This window comes from Aythya fuligula, chromosome 2, assembly GCF_009819795.1.
Source record: "Aythya fuligula isolate bAytFul2 chromosome 2, bAytFul2.pri, whole genome shotgun sequence".
Lineage (NCBI taxonomy): Eukaryota > Metazoa > Chordata > Aves > Anseriformes > Anatidae > Aythya > Aythya fuligula.
The window spans coordinates 133478274-133483517 of NC_045560.1; the positions used below are offsets into that span (position 1 = coordinate 133478274).

The 5244-nt window shown below is 36.4% G+C and overlaps 1 long non-coding RNA gene across 1 annotated transcript; it reads right to left on the bottom strand.

Annotated features, from left to right (window-relative positions):
* Positions 1 to 535: 535 nt before the first annotated feature.
* Positions 536 to 2917, bottom strand: LOC116486722. Its single transcript, XR_004252986.1, has 2 exons — positions 2774 to 2917; positions 536 to 1019 (listed from the first exon to the last, which is right to left on the bottom strand). It is a non-coding gene; the product is annotated as an uncharacterized LOC116486722 (long non-coding RNA).
* Positions 2918 to 5244: the final 2327 nt, after the last annotated feature.

The following is a 5244-nucleotide window of genomic DNA, read 5'->3' on the forward strand; positions in this document are numbered from 1 at the left end:
TGGTTCAGAGCAAAGTGAACCTCGAGCTCAAAAGAATGTGAGGGCTCAACATTGCAAATAAGTTTTAGGATTTTTTCATCTTGAAATTTTAATGGAAATCTTGGGCACTGTAGAAATACTGATTTTCTCATGGGTAGAATTCTTGAAATCTTTGGATTTCTCTACACTGGCTATGATATTGGAATTTTCTGTAAAGGGAAGTTTTTCTACGTGTGTGTCTTCACTGCAAAGGCTTAGTTATTCATGTGAATGACTCCTCTAAAGCTTGCCTACCTTGAATGAGTCATGCTGTCAGGAGGCATCTGAGCTTCAAGCATGTTGGATCTGCTGTATTTGGTCATAAATGTCTCTGTGATTGCTGGGAGCTCTTTCCATGGTTCCGTGTGTTGCAGCAAGCCAAGTTTTTCTATAAATTCTTTGCTAAAATATACTAGGAGGCCTTTTCTGAAGTTTCTAGAGGATGTTTCTTTGTGAGAAAATGCAAAGTATTACCAATACCAAAAAAACAACTTCAAATAAAAAGCAGAATACATTGTTAGAAATGCTTAAATTAAGATTTTACTCTTTTCTTCCATGTCAGCTGTTGCACAACTACTCACAGACAGTGCTGCTTGGAAAACAAATTATTGTGGCCTTTACATAGGGTAATATTTCACACAAACCTCTCAAAAAGAATGGTCAGTCCCTGACCAAAGATTGACGTGTCTCTGTTGCAGGGGCCTTTGCAGTCAGGTGGATTGGATGAAACTCCCCCAAACCGTTCTGATGAATTCTTATCATGCAGTTTTGCTGTGTGCAGTGGAGTAGGTGGCCTCTTGGGGTCTGCACCATGATGATATGATTCTGTATGTTCCTTCCTGGATCACAGGTATGAGTACTCCGTTTTGGCTTATCACCCCCAAATTGTTGTTCAGACTTCACAGTCCCATGCCTCAAAACACTGTGGATTCTTTTGATATGTTATGCAATATATTGCTATTTTTATATTTACCCATTAATATTTGAATTATTTCTGACATCTGGGAAAAAAAAAAAAAAAAGTCAGCATTACACTGGTTTGCAGGTGTTTTGTTTTGTTTTAATTGAAAAAATAATAACTCTCAAAGCAAAGAAATAATGGTGTAAACATTTATAAATCACAATTATTTAGACACATTCCTAATTTACAACTTTAAAACTCCCAGAAAGTAATAGAAACTCTTTTTGTATTTTATTAGTAAACAATTCTTTCTCTCTAACTACCAATGACATTTAAACAGTTTAATTGGAAAATTAATATTTTAAATGCAACACATTAACCTCTATTAACAAACAGCTTTTAGCTTAAGTAGTAAAATTATATCCAAATACTCCACATTTCTTACTGCAAAAAAATTTAGCATTGTCCAGACACTATAACTGAAGATAAGACAGGCACATGAACTTCTGGTCAGGCATCCTAAAAAAGTATACAAGAATTTCAGTTTAGGTGCACCTGACTACATTGATCTGTCTGATTCCATATTTTAGGATTTGGTTTTTGTGAGTTGAGATGTGATAAACAGGATAAAACCTTTTTCCCTTTTACAGATCATGAGTAGGTCAGTTTTCTTTGTAATATGATTTCACTCCTTAAGGTGAAAGGCAATGCCTGCAACTTTAGTCTGGTGAATTTAGTGAAAAATCTGTAGTGAGTCTGGAGTCAAGATTTCTGGATTGTGGTCTTGGAAGCTACTAAATATTCCATAATTTTATATGTTTTTTTTTTTTTCATCAGTATCAGGCTGGATTATGGTGAAAATAAAGGATTTTTCTACCAGATCTTTCAAATGAAATATTGTTCACTTAGTCAAAACTGAGATTATTTTCAAATGGTGTTGTTTCCTCTAACCATCTATCAACAGACTCCAGAGAAAGAAACATCTTAGAGTCTGTATATCAATGGAGAAAAAGTTCAGAAACAGTTTGGGAAAAAAAAAATATTTTAGCTTGGGAATTTTTCAGCACAAAACCAGACATGTCAATGATACTTTTATGTCCTTTTTATAGTAAGTTGCAGAGTGAAGCCAGCCAATCTGCAAAAATTGCACATGTACCATAAGTGAGCAAATATTCCAATTCCCTGTGCTGTTTCATCTCAGTCTAGAAGAGAAGCAGAACTATATTTAATGACTCCCACAGCCAGAATTTCAATTTAAAAAAACATCCCTGAGCTCTATTGTTCTTTGAAATATGAAACCCCCATCTCGTTTTCCTGCTCAGAGAGCTTGAAATGGATGATGGCAGGATCCTTCCATTAAATTGCTGACAGGTAGCTGGCTGCCAGGATTCCAGCCAGCAGCCAAATTCAGAGGGGTCAGGGCTGGAGGTAAATGTGCATTCACAGACTCTTATAATGAGTAAATGCGGAAAAGAAGGCTTTCTAGAAGCAGCCTTCATGAGGATGTCAGAAGTAGAGATTAGAGGATGAGGAAGACGTACTTGTACTTCTGCTTCCACATTAGCTTTAGATGATGAGGTCTATAATTGAAAATGGTCTAAGGACACTATTAAGTGACAGAAGTATTCACGGTATTTTGTCAACATCTCAATTACCAGGTCCACAAAATTACTCATTTACTCTGTCACTATCAGCAAGTGGGTTTTTAGAACCAGATTTACTATTTCATTTCTTGGACTGGATAACAGGTTCTTCATTCCCAGAGAAACAAATTCTGTCTAAAAAAAGAAGCTGAGGTTCATCACTGTTATGCAAACAGTGTAAAAATTTAATCTTTCAGAATTTCACCTTTACCTGTTCAGAGAAAAGGGATCCTCGTGCATATTCCTGTGTTGTGGCCATGAAGGATAACAGGGGTAGAAGCCAAAGCCCCTTCATCTGCTCTTACCCCAGTAAAATCACACACAGGGTAGTGCAGGACAGATAATGGGAGACCTCACAGAGCTGCTCAAGAAAAGAAGATTACAGAGTCTGAAATAAGAGCTTTTGCAAAACAGAAAAGGTAACATTAATAGAATTATAATGAAATGAATAGGTAAATAGGCAATCCAGATATCTACTCAAACAAAGCAGGAGAAGAGAGTAAAAGCTTTCACCAAGATTCTGCACATTACAGTGATAATGTTGTGCTAGGGTGGAGCACAGAGATGCCGATAATAAGGAGTTTGCCTACATTTTCCACTTAGTATTCCTCTCTATTTTCCCCTGCTTCATGTGTCTGTTCCTCAAAAGATAGGTGACACCAATTTAGATTAGCTTGAAATTATTCCTGCTATTTCCACTCTACAAGTCACTTATTTAACTTAAAATGCAGAACCATCTCAGGTTCCAGAACCTAAATGACCATATAGTGTAAGAAGTAAGGCATTTGCAGTTCAGAGGATGGGCTTTGATTTCAAAACTGTTTAGTGATAAGGAAGAGTTCGTAAATATTCCTGTCCTAGCCAGTTATTTTAACTGAACTTAGTATGGCAATCTCTTTTTTTATAAAGATAAACTTTATTTCCTCAAACCCCCTGATGAAGGATTGTGTTTTTGTAAGTGAGGTAGGTCGATTACATTTTGCAAAGAGGGATTTCTGTCTCTGTCACACTGTAATATAAAACACATATCATGTATGAATGCATCATTTAAACTCACATAGTTTTATGGCATACTGTGACAGCTCTTTCTCTCTAGAGTCTGCTGATAGTTTGATAATGGTCTTAGTCCTTGACATTAGTGCCTTTAGGCAATCGACCTACATGGAACATGTATCAGCAAATTATGTTGACTATAAATAACAGAAAAAAATATACATGATGAAAATAAATCTTCCTTTGTTACTAACAGAAGAAGGTGGTGAAAGTGTACTCAATTACTGATATACAGAGAACTTGAAGAAATAAAAGGCTGTTTACACTGAAGTGGTAAAGTGCTGATGGAAAATTGTTTTGGCAGCATGTAAGGAAATGGGGAAGTGAACAAAAGACAAAAGAAACAGTCCGTGTGAAACTTCCTGTATAAAAATCCCACATCGACCTTATTGTCTTTAGGGAAACTGCAAGTTAAACATTTTATCTCTAAGATTTATCATTTTTAAGTGTCTAAAATTTGTAAGATATTTCCAGAATTTAGTGGTCATTTATACTAGCTAATCCATGGTGTGACAGTAGTGTTAGATGGGAATTGCAGAAGTGCCATTGCAACTTGGCTTGGATAAAGTCTCATTTGGAATACCACGTACAAGACAAGTTATCTATAATTAAGAAAGATAAAATAGAACTGGAAGAGGAGCAGAGACAACCTTACAATGATATGTTGCAAAGCTTGAGTTGTTTAGCCAAGCAAGATACAAGCTGGGAGATTGGTTTAGGACCCTAGAAATATCTCCTCGAATTAATATCAAGGAAGAAAGAATGCCTAAAGCTAAAAACAAGTACTGACATAAAGTCAAATTACTGAGCAAAATTCTGAGAGTATCAACACAGACTTTGGGAGAAAGTGAGCCCAAATTTGTTTTAAGATGAACTTCAGTCCATATGTGGAAGGAGCTGTACATATGTGGAAGAAAATATTTGGGGCTTGAAAGTTGATGGCTCAATCTTGGTCCCCTAGACAGGGGACCAACATTAGAGTTGTCCTTGAATACTGCCCCTGGTTTCTAGCTGCCGTTTGAGGAATGTCTTTAAGCTTCTCCTACAAGATCTGAATAGCATTTGTTAGACCTGTGCAGATGTTCCAGATAAATTACATCATCTCAAAAGGCATTAGGTGACCATAGTTAAATAGTTAGTTCCATAGTTAGTAACCATAGTTAGCTCCTGAATCAGGCCAAGAGCATAGGCTTTCAGGTATGTCATGTGTTGCAAAGGCAGAGATATATCCTAGGAACTCTATCTTTATAATCTTTTATTGTATTTATAATATTTTCTCAACTTCTACTTGTCACATTTGGAGGCAAGAGGGGATTTCCCTTGGGTGAATGCTCTAGTTTCCAGGGGAGGCAGGCTTTGCTTTCAGCTTTGAAGCAGAAAATGTTCTCCACAGCTGCAGGGAGGAAGTTTACAAGATACATTTGAAGGTCACAGTGCATTACATTGCTTTAGGCTGGTGCTAAGGATTAAAGCAGATGTTGGGCAAGAGAGGAATTTTCTCCCAAGTTTGACGTAAAAGATCATTTGGTTATTTTTTTTTTTATACTTTCCTTTTCTCTTTCTCTTCTCTTTCTCTCTTTCTCTTTCTCTTTCTCTTTCTCTTTCTCTATCTCTCTTTCTCTTTCTCTT